Raw genomic sequence first — 21,634 nt, forward strand, 5'->3', positions numbered from 1 at the left:
AAATAATAAAGTAATGGTATAATTATTGGGATTTTTAATAATCTGATTATTTGTCATGTTTTTTGTATTGAACATTATTAGTGTTTTTTATTTCAATAAATGCAAAATAATGTTTTTGTACACATTTTATCTTGAATAATGTATACATTATTTATACATGTTTAAATATTATTATATTTAACAATTTTATTTTAACATTTTTGATTTTTAATAGATTGTAATAAAAAAAGGGTTTATATAATTTTGTTATAGTGTCTTTTTTCTGGTGGAATCAATTATATTTAAGTGTTTAATTATGTTATAGGTATTGTAATGTCATGAATTGTTTAATTTTTTTATATATTGTTATGCTATTACACTGGTGTGGGAATATTGAGGGGCCCATTTGGATGGCGGGCAGATCACCCCCGCCGGGCCGGCGGTAGCCACCGCTGGCCCGGCAAGGGTGATCCGCCCACCATCCTTGCCTTACTGACCCCCACCATATTAGCATGGCTGGGGGTCCGCGGCAGACAGAAAGACCGTCTTCCACTTTCCGCCGGTCGACTCATCGACCAGGTGGAAAAGGGGCATAATATGGTGGCAGTGTCTGCAAGACACCGCCATCCATATCATGAAGCAGGCGGAGATCAGCCTTTCCATGGCGGTGTTGCCGCCATGGAAAGGCAGACGGTTCTTGCTTTTGGGGCCAGTTGTGGGCCCCCAGGGTGTTGTGGGGGTGGAGGGTGCACTGCATTTGCATGCACAAGGTAAATTCTTTACATAGCGGCCCGTGCTGCTTACAGCACCGCCCGCCGTAATGTAAAAAATGCAGAATGCGCCCACCAGTGTGGGGGGCGCATCCTAATTTGAATGACGGGACTGCCACAACATCGGCGGTCGGTCCCGTGCCATCGTAATAGGCCCCTGAGTATTTATCTTTTAATTTCAAACATATTTTTATATTTTCTTCAAATTTTGAGAACAGTTTATCTACACCCCTCAAAGTTTAACACCTTCATTGATGTGGCTTAGATTAAAGTTGGAATAGTTCATCTACACTCCTCAAAGACCAACATATTCCCCAGTGTGGCCTGGATTGGATTGGGAATAAAGTATCCTTACCGCTCAAAGTCTAACACTTTCCGCACTGGGGCTTAGATTGGAGTGAGAAAAGTACATTTACCCCCTCAAAGTTTCACTTTCATGTATGTGGCTTTTGGCTGAAGTGGAAATGGTACACCCACACCCCTCAAAGGCCAACACATTCTCCAATGAACCTCACAGGATTGTAGATGCCCCCAGGGCCACATTTGGAGGGCCAGGGTGGACAGGGGCCCTGCTAGGGGCCCCCAAATTCACTATCTGACAGCTTTTCCATTTCGGAAAGGCCAACATGGAAGGGCTGTCGGACATCGACATCATAATCCTGACAGCAGAAACAGCGTCCTTAAGGGATCATGAGGAGTTTCCAACCGACCGACGGGCACCATGAGCTTGTCAGATTGTGTTGGTCAGTCCCTCCAATTGCTGCCTTCGACCACACACATCGTAATGTATTGTTCGGACCGCAGCAGTAGATGCAGTTTGGAACGCAACCGACAAGCCATCGTTGTGGTACAAATCGCATCATAATGAGGTCCTAAATGTTAAAAAAAGAATCTACATTTTTAAAATGTTTCTTGTATGTTCTTTTTAATACTGTTTTAGTAAAGAATATTTTTATGAACTAATAACTTTCACATATCTTTAATAGTTTTAGTCCACATTTATTGTTCATTTTTCAAAATATATGTTTTCATTATTCAAATACTTTTGTACATGTACTTTTTATACAATATTTTTATACATTTTTTACCAAGCAAACATTGTTTGTAAAGTTTTAACAATAACAGGTTTCCTTTTTATATGTTAATTAGAACTATAAGGATATTACTATACAATAGAATATTATATATGTCATTTTTATAGCACTTTCTAATAAAATCAATATAAATGTACTTTTGTATTAGATACAGTTTTAGAAATTACATATTTTCATATTTGCGATTATTGTGCAAAATAAATACAAAAACATATTTTATTCATTGTTTTAATGGAGGGCTCTTCTTATTTTAATGTTTGTTTGGCAGCCATTTTGTTTTACTTATTTCTTTATTTTTTAGTCCATCTGCCTCACTTTTAGTTAAGGATCAGTTTAATTAGTGTGGGTTAGTATTTGTTAGTTTGTTATTATGAAAATGTTAGGGTATTATTTTAGTTGCATTAGTTGAGTGTGGTAGACCTTGTAGTATTGTGTTTTTTTATCATAATATTAGTTTGTAATGTGTAAAATATAGGAGTTTTACTAACATTTAAACATTTAACATTTAATTTGTGATGTTTATGAGATTTTGTGTCGTGGGTAGGTATTATGGGGCTGATTTATGGGCTCTTGCGTCACTTTTATGCCACCGGTGCGTCCCTTTTTGTGACGCTCCAGCGGTGTAAAAAATGCGCTATGCTGCACCATATTTACAAAGTGACTCATGTAGGTAGATGCATCACTTTGTAAACCCCTGCACCACATTATACCTGCACCAGGTATAATGTGTGCAGGGGGGGTGTTCCAAAGCAAGAAAGGATCGTAGAAGTGATGCAGTTTCACTGCACCACTTCTAGGACCCAAATGCGTCACTATCTTACGCCTGCCTCATGGCAGGCGTAAGGCTGACGCAGGAACATTTAACATGGGACTTGCCCAGGTGTAATGAGCCATTGCTGGAGTTGCGTCACTTTTGTGAAATACTCCAGCAATGCTTAACTTTTGCGCCTGCAGATCCGTCAGAAATACTGACATATCTGTGACTCCTTGCTACATGATGTGTCATACTGGAAATATGACGCATCATTGGTGTCGCGATGATGGCGAAATGAAAAGTGTGCATTGCTGTTTTCTCACAGAGGTGCATCGATTTTCATAAAGAGGCCCTATGTGCTTTTATATAGATGTTTCATTTTGTTCTTGGATAATTTCCTATTTTTTAACACTTTTTGATAAGGGAAAAACCGATGGTCATATATTAATCAATAATATTTTGAATTTCATAATTTTTTTAGTTTCTGGAGCATTTTTTATCTTTTATATTTTGGGTTTTGGATGGTGCCTTTGGATTATCATTTTTTAATTGGATATTTTATTTTATTGTTTACATTTTGATTTCAATATGTTTTTTTTTTATTCTTGTAGATTGCTATTTTTGGTGTCTTTTTTGAGTTGATAAACTTCAGCCACAGAACTATAAGTTACATTTTATTTTATTTTTTAATAGGTGGGAAAGGTTTATGGGTTTAAAGTTGTTTTTATGGCAATATTGTTTGATATTGTGCTATATATTGTAGTTATCTTTTCTCATCCGTGTGCTCTTATTTTTAAACGTTTTTTATATGTGTTGTGTAGTATTTCTTTGAATTTATTCACATAATTTGTACTTTTCAGTCTGAATGGATTTTGTCTAAGGTTTATTAAATATTTTAGACTAATTTGTAAGATTTTGTTATAAATAAATACAATTTAAAAAATATGATTATGCTGTCGAAGGTTATGATTTGTCTTTATCTTATTAGATTATTTTATTTACTTTTTGTCATGGAGTCTAGGTATGGTAGTCCTTGATTGTTAGGAAATATCAAATCAAGAATATTTATGGAGTGCACATATCACCAGAAGGTCTCATGGCGCTGGTGGACGACTCTGACTTTCCGACTAGAGAGAAGATCTTGCTGGTTTTAATGGTCAAACAGCCATGTTTTTAGCTCCCTACAGAAGCAGTTGTGATCAGTTGCAGTGCGTAGGTGAAGGGGCAATTTGTTCCAGAGAGTGGACGCCAAGAAGGAAAAAGATTTCCCGCCATTATTGGTGGTATGGAGAAGGGAAAGGAGACATTTATTACTGGACCCTAATAGCCTGCAAGGGATGTATGACGGTACAATGCGTGGTATTACCACGCGTACTGTTACCACGCAGGTTTTACAACGCAAGTCGTTACAACGACTTGCGTTGGGGGTGCTGGATAGTGAATAGTTTAATTTACTATTCCAAATCCAGTCCCCGTGGATAGTAGGGAAGGTTTTGGATAGTAAATTAAACTATTACCTATCCTACAGCACCCTCCAGCGCAAGTCGTTGTTACGACTTTCGTTGTAAAACCTGCGTGGTAACGGTACCGCGTTGTAATAGTTCCGTTGTAAAGGATGTTCCCCGCCTGCAAGGCTGGTACCAGCTCCGTCTCTTTGCCAAGTAACTGGGGCTGCTACCGTACATAATCTTGTGTGCTAGGCAGAGAGTTTTGTACCTGGTCCTCTTCCTTACAGGAAACCAGTGAAGGAGTTTTAAGCTAGGTGCTGAGGGTGATCTAGCCGGAAGATTCAGCATTAGCCTGGCCGCTGTATTTTGCAGAACCTGTAGCCTGGAGAACAGATCTTCATTTATTGGTGTCAGCAAGGCGTTCCCATAATCCATCCGGCTGATGATCAGTCCCTGCACTAAAGGTTTCCTTGCTTCTATCAGGATCTAGTTAAAGATTTTGAGCAAACTGCGCATGATGCCAAATCAAGTGACTATCACTTGATTTACCTGGTTCTTCATCGATAATTGGTCATCAATTAGGACACCAAGATTGCGCACCGCCTGCCTAGGAATTGGACAGGAACCCAGTTTAGGGGGCCACCAGTCTTTTGACCAGTACTCATGTGCGTTCCCAAAGAGTATCACCTCGGTCTTGTTACCATTTAGTTGCAGATAATTAGTGCTCATCAATCTGTCAACGTGCAACATGCAATTAGTAAAATGTGTTTTGTGTCCATGGGGTCAGGGCCAAGGGTGATCAGAATATGAGTGTCATCAGCATATGACTTTACGTCAAAGCAGTAAGACCTGATCACCCTGGAGTCACATAAAGGTTAAAAAGCGTTGGGCTCAAAATAGAGCCCTGAGGTACTCTCATCATTACTGGTCGACTGCATGAGACCACATTTCCCATCTAAACAGTGGTGGTTAGATCAGTTAGGTAACTCTTGAACAACTTCACAGCCCTCCCTCTGAAACCAATCTCTAAGAGCCGTTGTTCCTAAATTCTGTGGGAGATGTTGTCAAAAGCGGCCGGCAGAACTAGCAATACAAGGATTGATGATTGTCCCTTATCCAAAGCCAGTCTGATGTTATCCACAGCTTCCACCAATGCTGTTTCTGTGCTATGCGCAGCCCTACCTACAACCTGACTGTGAAGTGTCCAATAGGTTGTTGCTTTCGAGATGGATTACAAGTTGTCTGTTAACTACAGACTCAAGCACTTTCCCAAAATGGGGAAGTAGCCAGATTGGGCAGTAGTTGATCAGAATTTTAGGGTCTGCAGAAGGTTTTTTTAGGATTGGCCTGACTCTGTAGCCTTCCATATCACTGGGACCATTGATTTTAACAGTGATCTATTAAATAGGTCAGTGAGGTTGTCAAGAAGCATAGGGGAAATGGTGGAGAAAAAGTGAGGTGGCATTGGGTCCAGTGGTGAGCCAGATTTGATTTTCAACAAGGCAGTTTCTATATCTTTCAAATTAAACACGTAAAAAGTCTACCATTAGAGGAGGAGGGCTGATATGATCGATTACATCCTCTTCCAGGGTGGCTGAAGATTTGAGAGGTGGAAAAGAACTTTTGAATTACAGAGAGCTTGTCCTAAAAAAACAGAGAGTGAATCCACCCAGTCCTGAGAGACAGGGGCACCAGTCTGAACAGGGATAGTCGAGAATTCATTTCATATTTTTTAGAGTTCTTCATGGAGCTGGCTGTCTTTTCAATATGGTATAAGAGAAATGTTTTTTTTGGTTAGGCGGATATTTGCCATAAAGCTGCGATGGATACATTTTTATTCATCATGATCCAGCGATTTCTTTACTTCTATGCCATTTCCGTTCTGCAATCCTAAATAACAGTTTTTCTGTTTTTAGTTGTTCATTAAACCAAGGTGCCGATCTAGGTTTAAGTGTAACCTTAGTGAGAGGGGATACCTTGTTTAATGTTGTGGTTATTGCATCCTCAAGGGTGGTGGATGCCTGGTCTATACTGACCTCATTGCCTGAGAGAGGAGACTCCCCAGGGGAAACTTAAGGTGAGCCGAGAATGAGGAGGGAGTGACTTTCCGCCAAGACCTTCTCCATAAAGTTTCCTTTCCAATCTCATTTTTTATAGTGTGAAATGGGATGGTAAATTTAAGTAGACCATGGTCTGTCCACAATAGTGGAAGTGAAAGTCCAACCAAGATATCGTTAGAGTTGGAAAACAACAGGTGCAGAGTATGACCCGCTGAATGTGTGGGCCCGTCACCTTTTGGGCTAACCCCAGAGTGGCCATGCTGGTGATCAATTTGTTTGTATCTGGGTCTGATAACATTTCTGCATGGTGATTAAAATCTCCTATTAAGAGGAATTTCTCCACAGCGAGGACATGAGGGGCTATTATCTCGAGCAAAATATGTGTAAAATCCTTTCTCGGCCCAGGAGGTCTATATATACTAAGGCTCCTCTCCAAATGCCCTTGCATCGCCCATTAATTCTAAAAATGCAAAGTTCAAGTTCGTCTGAGCTCATAGATTCTAAAAGGGTGATTTCCAGGCCTGCAACAGTGGCTATAAGAAGACCACCCCCTCTTCTAACAATCCTATCTACTCTGGTTATGTTATATTGAAGGAGGAAGGCATTTATCACATCAGAGGAGGCATGTTCGTAGAGCCAGGACTCCGTTATCAAACAGATATCGGGTCTTTCCATATCCAGGAGGCTCCATATTTCAATAGCATGCTTTGGGATACAGCGGGCATTTAAATAGATACCCTTTAACAGTTTAGAATTGTTGGTATTATCACACGAAAAAACAGGGTTTGTTAGACTAAGATTCCCTGGTGTGCTGGCAATTCCTATATCGTCCAATGTTATTGCTTTTTCCCACTAGTCAATCAGGATGCGTACTGGCCTGTCCCCTAACTTATTTGCGAACTGCTTCAAAGCACCAATGGCCCGTGAAAAAGCTAGATTCCTAGTCGTAATCGCTGATCTCCAGGTACCCCTTTTGTTAAAAACAATCCCTAAATAGGAAAAGGTATCAGTTAAGCCTATCTTTGATTTTTCTAGATGAATGTTACAGGTAATATTTACCTTGTTCGAGGAGCCCATAGTAAAGGTCTTTCCTATATTAATCCTAAGGCCCCTATCTCCCATGTATGCCGAGAAGCTGGTTAAAGCCTTCTGGAGGCCAGTTTGAGTTCTAGCCATAATGACCGCGTCATCGGAATACAGAAAAATAGGGACACGTTCACCTTCAATTTGAGGGTAATCCACCTCTGATTTTAATAAATGGTCTGCCATCCCATTTATATATAAATTAAAGAGAAAAGGATCCAGGATGCATCCCTGACGGACACCTTTCTCAATTGGGAATTTGGGCGTGCATTCGCCCAATTTCCCATAGCGGAATTTGGCCCCTGCTCCTCTATATAACTCTTTCAGAAAGTTAAGAATGTTAAAATCAATACCCAGATCTGCTAAGGTAGCCCACAAAATATCATGATTCAGGCAGTCGAAGGCCGAACTGAGATCTACAAAGGTCATAAATAAATTTCCCCTTTTTGCTGCCGAGTATTTACCTATTACTAAGGCCAAATTTAGGCCTTGTTCGACAGTACCAAGGCCTGACCTAAAGCCGTACTGGATTTTGGAAAGGACGGCTTTCTCCTCTGCCCATAACTGGAGACGATTTAAGAGAATTCAATCCGCCACCTTCATCAGCGAGTCGAGGAGGGAGATTGGCCTATAGCATTTGGGGTCGTTTCTGTCCCCCTTCTTAAATATGGGGACTACAATAGTTCCTGCCAGGTAGTTGGAAAACCCTTGATGTTACAACTGTTTAAAACATTGGTCAGGAGCGGTGCCCACAGGGCGATGTTCTCCTTATAGATGTCAATTGGAATACCGTCTGGTCCCGGTGCTTTACTTTTTGTACTATCTGCCAATGCTGATTCCACCTCTGCTAAAGAGAAGACTACATTGAGGGGAAATAGATCTAATGCGTCAGGTTCTGTAGTACTCGTCTGAGACACAAGTTTCATGCCCCATGAGTCGGCAGACGAAGGGTTTTCTTTTGGTGGTATATACCGCCCGAGTTCAATGCCTCATTCCTACCCTTGTGCCGCTGTGTCTAATGAAGACCGCAATAGGTCAATATTTTTGACAAGATTAAGAGAAAATTATTATTTTTCTCCACGGGGCCAGCTCATGCCCCATAGTCCAAACTAGCAGCTCATTTTTGCTGATGGTTTGTAGGACAATAGGCTGACAATTTACAACCGAGCATTTCCCAGTAGGGACCACCATAAGGTCCTGATGAGTAGGCAGTAGGGGACTGCCTACGAAACATGTTGACCAGGTAGCCAGCTAATTTGCTCTACCACAAAACCCCCTTCTTAATATTCCCAGCTAGGGAAGCGAATAAATAATTTTTTTCTACTAGCCAGGGAACTTTTAACCTTTTTTCATTTTTCTCACTTTCACTAGTTAGGTCCCTACACTTCACTGACACTTCTGCACCAACACATAGCCTTTGTCACCATTATTCAGTGCTCCCGCGTAGTCCGCTGGTCGCAGCACGCCCCGCCCCGTAGAGGGACGGGAAGACCCCCATGATGAAGCATGACACTATTGGATTTTTTTAGTGTGTGAGGGGTATTTTAAAAGCACATAAATGCTCTCATCTTTCCACTGTTTAAGAAAGAGCTGCACCACGGAAATAAACAAAAATAAAAATAAAACCACTACACGTTGATAGAATCTCTTTGTTTATACAATATTTTTTAGGAGGGTGATTCTATCACTGCCTCTACACTTCCCCTTTTTGTTTTGGAATTCGAGGTATGACCTGGGCTAGATAAGTGAGCCAAACTGACTTCATCATCCCTTATAATCGAAGCAGAAGACTTACTTCGAGTTGGGCTATTCATCCTGGGCGGCTCAGTTGAGGTTTTATCTGGTAAACTTAACCATGACTTATTGTTTACTATCGGGCATGGAGGGTTGGAGGGTACTACTTGGTCCGTAACCTTGCCCACGGGGACCGGGGCCAGTCAGTCTACCATCTCCAGACATTCAAATCTGTTGGTAGTCTGTATGCCTCTCCAAGGCTCTCTAAAGGCTCGCTCTCTATTATAACTAAAGTTACCGTTCCAATCCCCCCAATCACTCCCCCAGTCACGTCTACCTACTCTGTGCCAATTTCCCTCATAAGCATCATAGTCAGAGCCAGGACGCCAGTCTCAATCCCTTCATTTCCTCCATGCAAATTCCAAGAACATATGTAGTCGACCATATAAGAGTCCTCGAAATTTATCACAATACAATCACCCTGGGTTGTTTTCATTTCCTTCCCTATCCAGTGTACCCTGCGGACCGTTAAGATCCTGCTAGAGTCGTTTGGCGGGGGCGGTCTGTTAATATTTAACCAGTGTATGACCTTGTTTTTCAATGACCAGTTCACTTCTTCCTTGTGGTCATTCAGCTCAGGAACCCCCGTCATCACTACCACATAGGGGGCTGACTCGGGTGGTAAGTTTACAATGGATCTGCCAAATCCTCCTCCCCCATACCATGCTTTGGTAGGAAGTGCAGGCACAGCCCCATTTGTTTTCATTTTCCTGACTAGGGTGATTGGTATTATTCTTGGAACTAGTTCCCTTATTATTATCTATAGTTGCAAGGGTCTTTGGTTTTAACTGCAACTCTGGGGTAGGTATAATTTTAATATTTGCGGGAGTCCCCCCAGATTTTTACTTTGTGGCTTGGGAGGTTGATTTGCTTTAGTGACCATTCTTTTAGGTACCATTTTAGATGTTCCATTTTTAGTAAGAACACATAATTCAGATAACTGATTCTCTACATGGGACAGTCTAACCTCTAAAGGGGAAAGATGGAATTTAAGTAGCTTGTCTATTTTAGTTAAAAGTCGCCCCTCGACTTCATCAGTATCACTATCGGCCACGAGGATGGCAGAGGCCTCAAGGCTCATCGGCCTGACATCCCCATTGATCAGATCTATTTCAGGGTGTTACTGGCCCGAAGGTGCTAATTGATCAGATTCCTCACTAGTGTTATCTGGTACTTTGTGTGTTGCACCAACTTTTTCTGTATTCTTCTTTTTTTTCTCTTTTTTCTTTGGTACAGCGCCCTCCCGCCTCCCCGCTAGACTGCCCAGTGGCATTGTTTTCAGTAGATAGGTTCAGGCTGAGGTCCGAGGTTTTTTCCAAGGCAAGGCTTAGCTGTAAATCAGTTAAAAACTGAGATACCGATAAGTCTACCTCGGTCGGTACACTATGAATTTCAGCATGCACGAGGCCTCTATCCTTAGCCTTATCAGGGGTTTTTGCGGCTGAGATGAGACCCAGGGAAGATCTTTTTGCCAGGGCAAGATCCTGCGAAACTCTACGTTCCAGCTGGGTTATCTCTTGATCGATAAACGAGTTTACCCTTAATATGAAGCTGTCTATTGGGCCTGTGAGTTTCCCCCACCCCCGCTGCAGTTTTGCTCTGTGTGCCTCGGGTAGACATGGTGATAGATGGACCCGGGGCGTAAGCACAGATGTACATCTGTAGTACAAAGAGTTAAAGCGCAGGTTATTACTCAGACAAAACTTACAAAATAGAGGAACTTAGAGGTTGGAGAATGGGCCCAGTCCAGTCTCTATGAGTCACTAACGGGCACAAACGGGCCGCCCCTTGGCCCGGGCTTTGCCCGGGCGCGTCCGCGCGCATCCCGCGGGCCGGAAATAAGGGTTGACCTATATAGTAAGAGAGAACACGTCCCTTAGCAAGCAGCACAGGTAATGATTGACCAGCCCAGATTTTAAAGTTCACGATGGAGGCGGGAAGAGGACCAGCTGCGGCAGGTCAGGCCGCACAGCACGCTGGTCCTCGCAGTCCCGCTATGGGCATCTATTTAATTAATCCTGCAGCGCGTGCGTTCACTCTGCCGCTCCTCCTTCAAATCATTTGGAAACTTATTTTAACCTTTTTAGGAAGCACTTCGTCGTTATAGCGCCACTCTCATTGCATTGCGCTGCTGTTTGTTACTCACCCTGCTGCTGCCCTGAAATTTAACTCATAGTTCCTACTTGCACACTAAAAGGATTTTCACCCTGCATTTTGCAGGATTTAGGCCGATTTGGGGCTCATTTGGATCTCGCTGCGGCGATTTGGCCGCCTTCTTGGGAGGAGGAACTTGGAAGGTGCCGTTAACAGGCGCCATCTTGGTCGCGGGTCCAGAGGCTGACTCCTTGGACTTTTCGCGCTTGAAGGGTGGATTTAAAGCAGGACACGCTAGCGCGCAGGTAGACTCTATTTTCATTAATCCTGCAGCGCGTGCGTTCACCCTGCCGCTCCTCCTTCAAATCATTTGGAAACATATTTTAACCTTTTAAGGAAGCACTTCGTTGTTATAGCGCCGCTCTCATTGCATTGCGCTGCTGTTTTTTACTCACCCTGCTGCTGCCCTGATAATTAGCTCATAGTTCCTACTTGCACACTAAAAGGATTTTCACCCTGCATTTTGCAGGATTTAGGCCGATTTGGGGCTCATTTGGATCCCGCTGCGGCGATTTGGCCGCAATCTTGAGAGGAGGAACTTGGAAGGTGCCGTTAACAGGCGCCATCTTGGTCGCGGGTCCAGAGGCTGACTCCTCTGACTTTTTGCGCTGAATGGGGGATTTAAACCTAAACACCCAAGCGTGCAGCGCGCGCGCGAAGTGGGCGCGCCGATGGCGCGCCAGAGGCAAGCTCGTCTGCGCCCGTCCGCGCCCCGGCTGCGACTAGCGCCAGCCATGCTGGTCAACCCACCTCAGCTCATTATATCTACACCAGGGAAGAGCTTATTCAGGTACGTCAGCAACCCGGCCCAATTATTCAATCTATTGGGGCTAATAACTCTACAACTACTCTATCTTGCGTTCTGCTCAAAGTGAGGTCCTTCTGCAAACACCTTCTGGAAATATCATTCCTTATTGAAACTAATGGGTTGGATATTTTGTTTGTAACGGAAACCTGGACAAGAGCTGACAGCGGGGTTGAGCTTGGCCTTGCTTGTCCCCTTGGGTATAAGATTAGGTTTAACCCTCGAGTGGATGGTAGAGGAGGAGGTGTTGGATTTATCTTCAAGGAGGCCTTTGATCTGACGGAGTTCGAGGTCAAAGATGTTCAAGGTATAGAACTGATGGGCTTCTCATTTAAAGGTCATAAGGGAGCTCTGTATTTGGGCTTGCTCTGCTATAGACCCCCCGGCAGTGCCACAACAGTCTTGCATGAACTGGTGGATCTTATTTATGATCTCTCTAACTCTCATGCTAGGCTTGTGATCTTAGGGGACTTTAATCTTTGGTTGAAAGGCCCCCTTGATTCAGCCTATAAAGAACTGTGCCAAGCCTGCAGTAACATTCATCTTCAGGAGTTGGTGCTCCACCGACACATTCGAGGGGTCATATCCTGGATCTTATCTTTGCGGATGAAACATGGGTCAAGGTCAAGGATATAACTGTACAATGCTGGACTGATCATGCCCTTATTCAGTTCTCACTGCAATTCCCCAATGACCCTTACACCGACAATAGTTTAGTTAACACCAGATTAAGTAGACAATGGTCCAAGCTCCTGAAATGTCCTACACTACCTAGTCTGGTACCAAGTGGATTTACTCTGGAGAAGGGGGTAGAAGATAATTATCGGAGCCTCTGCTCACGGATAACAGAATCCTTAGACATAACTATTACTCTAAGGAAAATGAAGGATAGATCCAAACGCTCTGCTCCCTGGTACTCCAAAGAACTATGCCAGTTGCAACTGTGCTGTAGACAACCTGAAAGAACCTGTAGGAAGCACTACACTGAGTCGGATAAAATCCATTTAAAGCAGTCGCTCCAGGCCTATAAAGCACAGATAAAAAACGCGAAAGCTTAGTTCAGTCGGTTAATAAGTCCCAAACCCTCTTTAAAATTGTTAATAATCTCTCCAACCCTGCCAGCACTACTAAAAGCATCCCAGCTTCACAGGCACTATGTGATTTCCTGGCCTCTACTTTTGAGGACAAGATCGCTGCCATCCTAACTGGTCTCTCTGCATCAAGTGTCCTTAATAGTCAGGCTATTGCAGTGTCACTACCTACACAGACTTCTACTGATAGGGGGGATTGCACTGTGCATACTGTGCTGTCCAGTTTTACCCCCCCTTCATATGAGGACTTTTGTATCATGGCCAATAGCGTATCATCAGGCTCTCCACTTGATCCACTACCTCATAAGTTTTGGAAGCTGTTTCAGACTGAGCTTTTCCCTTTTTTGTATTCAATCTGCTGTCAGTCTCTATGAACTGCCACTGTTCCTGACAGCTGGAAACTGGCGGTGGTATCCCCTCTATTAAAAAAAGCCACTTTGGATCCTCTCTGCCCCGCAAACTATAGGCCCATCTCCTTACTGCCTTTTCCAATTAAAATCTTGGAAAAACTTGTTACTAAGTCTCTATCCCACTTTATTGAGGCAAATGCCTGCCTAGATGTGGCCCAGTTCGGCTTCCGACCAGCACATGGTACAGAATCAGCACTGGTGGTTGTCCTGGATGACTTACGTTCGCGAGTCGACAGTGGTCGAGCAGCATTTTTGGTTCTGCTCGACATGTAGGCCGCGTTCGACACTGTGAACCACTCTATACTGATCAGGAGATTGGAAGATAGTAGGGTGGTCGGTTCAGCTCGGGACTGGTTAGTCTCATACCTCCACAATAGACATCAAGTAGTGACTCTGCCCCCTTTTATGTCTGATACTAGAATGGTAGGGCAAGGCGTTCCCCAGGGCTCAGCGATCAGCCCCATTTTGTTTAACCTCTACCTCTGTCCCCTGCTCAAGCTGAAAAAATCTTTTGGTATCACAGTAATAAATTATGCAGATGACACGCAACTTATCTTCTCTCTTGAAGGTAAGGATGCTGTCTCTTCAGAGACCTTTCACCACTGTATGCTGGCCACGGCGGACTGGTTGAGGGAAAATTCCCTCCAGTTTAATGGATCTAAGACAGAGGTTCTACATTGCTCACTAGATAAAATCCTGCGACCGTTGCCCGCTGATTTCTGGCCCCCCACTACTACGGTTACCGCGGAGTCAGCGGATGCTGCTCGCAATCTGGGAGTAATCTTTGGTCCGTAACTACAACTGGACGCCTATGTGAATAAGACCATTGGCACCTGTATGATGTTGTTAAGAATGCTGCGTAAAATTCTCCCCATGTTACCTGTGCTGGCAAGACCTGAGGTAGTGCGCAGTATCATACTCAGTAGGTTAGTTTAGTGTAACCCACTACTTCTAGGTGGCCCTTGTTCTCTGATTAGACAATTGCAGTGGATCCAGAATATGGCAGCCAAGTTGGCTCTCTCACGTGCACGCTCTCCTTCGTCATCCTTGGCACTTAGGGACCTTCATTGGCTGCCTATACATCAGCGGATCTGCTTTAAGGCTTCCTGCATTGTTTTTAGAGCACTTCATGGACTGGGGCCTATTGCCCTTCAGAATATATTCAAATGGTACTCGGCAGCCAGGCCCCTACGTTCCTCCTCTGCTTTCTTGGTTGCGGTCCCCCGAATTCAGAGGACACAAATGGGTGGCCGTTCTTGCAGCTTCACTGCCGCTAAATTATGGAATGCTCTTCCGCTTTCTTTAAGGAAGTTGAATGAGTTGACTCTTTTTAAAAAGGGTCTGAAGTCCCATCTCTTTCCTAGGGCTGTGTGATCCTCCTCTGCTTGTGCCATGATTTTGAGTCAAAGCGTCAGGATACCCTTTGGGTGACAGTACGCGCTATATAAGTATGCTATACATACATACATACATCTGCATTGTAGAATGATTTTAAAATTAATGAAATCATCTGGTTTAACTTACTACAAAAAAGCTATGTACTGTTAAGAAATGAAATAAGTGAAGAATATCTAGTGACTCTTTAAGATATCTGATCCTGTATAAAAAAGCGTGGTCTGGTTCCACTGTTATACTGGTTTTACTGTGAAATTGTTAAAATGAGTGCAGTTTGCTTGGCAAGCGTATGAATGCAGTGTAACATTTTAGCGTGAGAGGAATGTTGGGTGACCAGTGGAAAATTCTATATATTTGTTCAATGTAGTTTGTTTAATTTGGTTTGTGAAGTTTTTTAATGTTTTATTTGTGTATAACCTGACAAGGAAATGTACCTCTCTGCGTTATTATGATGAACACTATTTAAAAAAGTGCATTAAACCAGTAAATTAACTCAGTTTGTATTTAGTTGGCTCAATAGTACATGATGATATTATTGTCCATGAGCTACACCAATATTAAGATTTGGGGTGAGCAGAATGTATTGTCTTTGTGTTGTGGTATTCTCCATGGATTGTGTGGATGATTTGTGTGAAAAGTGGAGGGTACGATTTGAATGTGCTGTCCATGCATGTGTTGCTCTGAGTTAATGTTAATAGGCTATTATCATTTGCATAAGTTATTCTTTAATTGTGAGTGTTGTCATGTAAAAAGAACGATTCATTTCTGTGTGTTACAGTTTCGTTTTTGGGGATATTTATCTTAGTGGGTCCTTCTTGGACAGCAAGAGTTTTTTTCTGGTTGCTGCTCTACTTCTGGTTATGAGTCTATACAAAATTAGTCATGGCAGGGAATTGGCCTGTATGCATTATATTTATCTAATTTATCCTGTTGGCTCTTGTGAGCTCATACTAGCTCGTACAAGCTTCCCTTAGGTCTTGTAGTACATTTCTTAGTTCAGTTTCGATAAAGTTTTGTAGATGATTGTGCTCACCAACTTTTTTTAAATGTCATTCTCTGTAGTTGCCCTCCCTTAACATGCATTAAGATAGTATTGTGTGCATTTCCAGAGTGCTTTCTCACTGCTTGTACTTTCTTTATTATGAGAATATTCCATATGATTTCATAACTATTTTCCTCTCTGAGATTTGATAGATGTAGCTCTTTCTGACATTTTATCTGTGGGTTTAAAATTTTACAACAATTGTTAAATTAAACTAATAATATGTTTATGTAATATAATTATTTAAACATCCATTACACTTTTGCACATTTATACTTTGGGATTAGATGTTATGGTATTTTCACCGTGATGCTTGTTTAGGTTTGTGTTTAAGTATCTATAGTTATTTGATTTTTGCTCATAGTGGCACATGCTTAATAGTTATATACACTTTCCTGGGGAGGTGTTAACTTCAGGTTCATTTTTAACTATCACTTAGTTATTTCCTTTATTTATTTAAGTATATCTAACTTACTAGCTTGGTGTTTCAGAGTAATCTTGTCTTTATTTTCTTTTCGTTGCATTTGTCGGTCTGGTCTTTTTTTATTATCCACATTCAAGATACATTAACAGGAAGGTATATATTATTTATTTTGGAGTTTTGTTGTCATTTTGATATCATTAATTTATTTTATTTACTTACTTTAATAACAGCTGATAATTTTCTTTCAAGTTATTTTTCTCTTTTGTTGTGTGTCAGCAATCTAGCATACTGTTGGTTTGTTTTTGCACTGTAGCATTTTTTTTGCAATGTTTTCTTGCACATTTTCGGCTTATCTGACCACTGCCCTACTTAGAGCGTGCTCTCTGATGTACTTTTTTTCCTGTTGAAAACATGGCAGTCCTGAACAGAAAAAATACAAAACGGCCTTCGCATCCTTGGAGAAAACTCTCAGGAGATCAGGGCTACTAGTTTTTCTGTTTTACAAAAACAAACCCCCACTTTGGGAGTTAGTTTGCTAAGTGGCTGAATAAAACATGTTGGCTCATCAACAACATTTTACTGCTTTCAGACAATCTACCATGTTGGAGGATCCTCTGCAGGCATAGAGAGCTCTACCAGGTAGGTGAAGATTTCTAAATAAGGTAGGTGGCAGTCCCCGATGGTAGTAGAGGTTATTACCTCTGACCCCTAGAGACGGTAGCCCTTCAAACTGACATGAGATCCTAAATACTTAGAACTGACTATCCGCTGGCTTCAAAATACTGAGGGCAGTCATTTGGTGTTTGGAAGGCAGCTTACTAACCGCTTGGAGGTAGTAACTTCCTGGCGGACTATATTACATTTAAACAGAAATTCACTCCGTTGGGCCATAGGTCGATGGTTTCCAACAGCTTGCAGGAGCACCAACCAGAAGAATGGCAATCCATCTGATTCTAAATAGAGTGGACTGAACGTCAGTTGGGCCTACAAGGTACGTCGCTGTGTTTGTGGTCCAGTATCCTGTCCGCCAAACCATAAACAAATGAGCCCTTTAATTTTTTAGCATACCAATTTTTCAAGACTTAATTAATGCCATTGGTACTTCAAGCATCAACATACTTTGTTTACCACACGTTTTTCAGAAAGTTAGTTCTGATACTAATCTACTAATGTTTTGCAAAAATGTTTGATGTGCAAAAGGGGGAGAGGGTGTTCTGGCATGCCTAGGCCAATTTTGGATGCCAATCTGTACCCACACAAGCTAAATTGACAGCCTATACAATGCATCACAATGTGAGAGAGGCACTTATTGTAAGATGCTGAGGGCGCAGGGCTTCCTAAACATTTCATTATATGGAACAAGGTTGCACACAGTCTGTTTCCTGGGTGAAAGCAGATGTTTTAACTATCATTAGGGCAGAGCTATAGACATGCTAAACCTCTGTGTGTGAGCAGAGCTACTTAAAGGTGGTATCACATGTAAGAATAATGAACTAGGCAAGGATGAGACATGAAAGGTGATTAAATAATTAAAAGAAGTATAGTTTTCAATGACTGGACATGGCTTTTGTCTGTTCAGCTTTCTTTTTGATTACATGAGAAAAGGGCCACTCCTCCCATTAACCACAGTGTTACACTGCGCTTGATAACCAGGGCCACTGAAACTAATAGACAGGGCATGGCCAAATTATGCAGCTGGGTTGATCAAATTATTGGGCAACAACTGACAAAGTATGCGACATAATACAGCACATTTTGTGATTGTATTACTTCATTAGGTTGTTATTTTACACATTAATACTATCTGGGCAAGCCACCCACGTCATTAGTACCAATTTATCACCCAAATACAGCAGTAGGCAACTTAAAGGTGACCAGTCAGCCTTTGTGAAGGGCCTTCCACTGTGCAGCATCACAGGCTTTCATGTTTATAGTACCTTTTGATCTGTTTGAGCTAAAAACAATATATTATTTTGCTAAAGATGCACATTATGAATAAGGCTCCCAGTATTCTATTTTTGCTGATTGCTAGAGATATTTAAAGACAGAAAACAATGAGTTTCCTGCCTGTATTTATTATTAAATGCAGAAAAATACAGAAAAGTGTGCTTCTTATGAACGACTGTCCATGCTGTTCTTAATGAATTCCAGGCCAACAGCTGAGCACAGAGATCGCATGGGGAGGTGCAAAATTGAGATGTCCTTAAATACAGGCATAGCTTAACACATATTTATATATAATGCTAATATTTTCCTGTGGGTGTAGTATTTTGTTATTTTTGGCTACCTAGTTTGCTAAAACGTAACAGGCATCAAAGTATGAGTGCAAATGTATCTATTAAATAACTTTGGAAATATACCATTTTAGGGATCTATTAGCTCTCAAAACACGAAATAAAGTATGGATAAATACCAATAAAATGGGTAAAAAAATAAATATGGATGAATACAGACCGAAATATTAAGAAAACTAAATACCATAAAACCGAGAGCCCGCATTAGAAAGCAGATGATGGATGATAGGGCAAATGCAGTAAATATATAATTTTGTCAAAATGCTGCACCCTGATAATATCATAGTTCCAGTGGCCCTGAGTACAACTTGTTCGAAAGATGTCAGGAGTCATCTTCAGAGGATTATAGTTAGGAGTAAAAAAATATAACTCTAAAAAGTTTCTTTGCCAATATGAACGTACTTAAACCGAGATTTGTGCTGGCATAAATAACCTAGTCATCAAGTTCTCTCTCACATCAGGAAGAGAGAAGAACAAGGCCAAAATAAACAGCTGCTAAAACACCCAAAATCAATGTCAAAATAAAGAACAAGTCGGCAATAATATAGGGAAGTTTCCTTAATGTATGGTTTGAATAGAAACTAACATCAAAAGAAAGAGACATACTTCATCTTGGATTGAGAATCTCCAATTGAGTTCTCGGGACAATCCACCATCTTGGGACTGGTGGGCTTGACCATGCCTCTTCCTTCAGATCCATGGCATTGGCTAAACTTGCAAAGAAGAAGATCAAGTTGGACATCTTTTGTCTGCTGCCAGATGCCACCCCTCCACAACTGCCTGTGCTTGCTAATGTCTCCAGCTGATTATGGAACAACCCTCTGGGTGACTGTGATCATAGAATCATCAACACAGCCCAAGTCACACGAATGCCCAGCTATGTGTTGGGCCTGACATCCAGCAACTTGCTGTCTGAGTGTGTGGTGCATACAGTCTTCCTCTAGTAGCAGGGGACTTTGGTGAGCCCGGGGCACAGATGGGACAGTCATAAAGAGAGATATTCTGAAAGTTCAAGTAAGTGGCTTTCCAGCTGCTGCTGTCTCAATAACTTCTTGAATGCTTTTGGCGTTTATCATCTAGCTGCTAAAGTGGGGAGATATTGCTCATTCACTGCTTAGGTCGCCCAGAATATGGTAGCAAACAAGTTTGGCCAATAACTGGGTGCTCTACAGTTCTGTTGCTCATAATCTTGTTGAGTCTGGTGTCTTCTACTAGTTCTTGAAGGCCTGGTGCACCAGGATAGTTTTCAGGTCATTCCAGACCTTGTGCTGATCATGCTGCTGTCCCTGGGTTTGTCTCGCTTCCAAGCTGTCAATCTATATGTGTTCCCACAAGTTTCACACAATGAAAATATGGATTTGTTGACTCAACTGTACATCCTTTAATACTAAAGTGAATTTGTGAGTTCAACATGGTTTGGTCGAACGGCATGTACATTTGTCAGCGTGAATGTACATTTATGTGGGTGAATATGTGTAAGCTAGAGCAAATAAACGTTAGTTTTTATGAATATACATGTATTTTGGTAGGATGAATGAACATGTGTTTGAGCTAATGCCCATTAGTTGTTTAGAATGCAAATTTGTTATCTCGGTTACATAGGTAGCAAAGTTATCTTCATAGTGGATTATTAGTTTATGCATATGGCATTTGGGGTGAATATGAAAGAAAATAGTTTTTTAATAGCATTGTAGGGTGCTGAGCATTTCATATTTTTTTATTCTTATTGACTATGACCTTTCTGTACGACGGCATTATTGATAAATTAAGAACAGAGAATATGATGCCTGTCTGTAAATCCTCTGCACCAATTTGCACCACTTCTAAGTTTGCACTTCAGTTCTGTGTTGATTTTTATGGAACAGTCTATCTTAACCCCTTCCATGCTGATGACGAACCCCAGCCGTCATGCACTACGGTGCTTGTGTGCTGATGACGGCTGGGGTTCGTCACGGCCCGCCCCTGTTCGTGCTGTTTACAGCACACCAGGGGAATCACAGCCGCATCGAAGGGGTTAAAAAGTAGTCAAAAACTGAGAATAAAAGTGCAACCATAGCCAATGATCACCTCACTTTGTATATGTACGTAGTATTCCCAGGGGCATGGTTATTAAGATTTTGCACCGGGTTAAGTAACGCAAAGTGATACAAGGGGTGCAAACTCTTTCTAGGTTTTATAGTTGAAAGGTGCCCTTTTTTAGTGCACATACCACTTTTGACTGCTTTATGCCACTTTGCGTTAAGGGGGCATTATTCGGGTTGAATGCAAGCATTTCAGGACAAGCACCCATGGTTTTTGGTGCATACCCGACTAAATTAAGGTAGCCAGACCCTGCTTTGTGTTGAATTACAATGCCTGCTTCAAGTAGGCACTAACTGAAGAAAGGTTTTTTGGTCTCCAAACTGTACAGCTGTACAGCAGACATTCAGTGTGTGGAGTGTTCTATAATTTGCCTGGGCATAGGATTTTGTACTAGAAGGGTAGGCTATGAGTGCAAAACCTGTGCTGGACATTACGCACACACCTTTGGTCCATGGTGCAAAGGTTGAGTGTGCTGCTAGGTAGCCTGTTTGTGCACCGGTAGGCGATGAGAGTAGCAGCAGGCCATTTTCAATAAATATGGCTCTGCGCTGCTTCCTTCCCTTTACATAACGCAGCAATTTTGAGTGCTGTGCAGTTTTCTGTTAAAAAATAACGATTCTATCCCCAAGAGTTAATCTCCAATTTGTTGAACCTGAGTGAAAGTTTTAAAAAGTAATTTGCCAATAATTGCCAGTGAATTCTCTGAGGACGAAGCAGCTTATAGTGGCTTGGCAATCCATGTATTGCTTTTTTCACGTACATTCACTGCCATTCACCAGTCATGGGTTCTCTTTAAAACACACACCTGAGGAAGTGCATCAAATGTCCCCTAGGGGGCCTCAGATCAGACCCGAACCCTGCAGCATCTTAGCAAACAAGGGTTAACATAACTGGGGGGACCTCATTTATCTTCCAGGAGCACTGATGGATAGTGATTCTCTTCGTTTAATTAAAA

The sequence above is a fragment of the Lissotriton vulgaris genome, chromosome 6, assembly GCF_964263255.1.
Source record: "Lissotriton vulgaris chromosome 6, aLisVul1.2, whole genome shotgun sequence".
Classification (NCBI taxonomy): Eukaryota; Metazoa; Chordata; class Amphibia; order Caudata; family Salamandridae; genus Lissotriton; species Lissotriton vulgaris.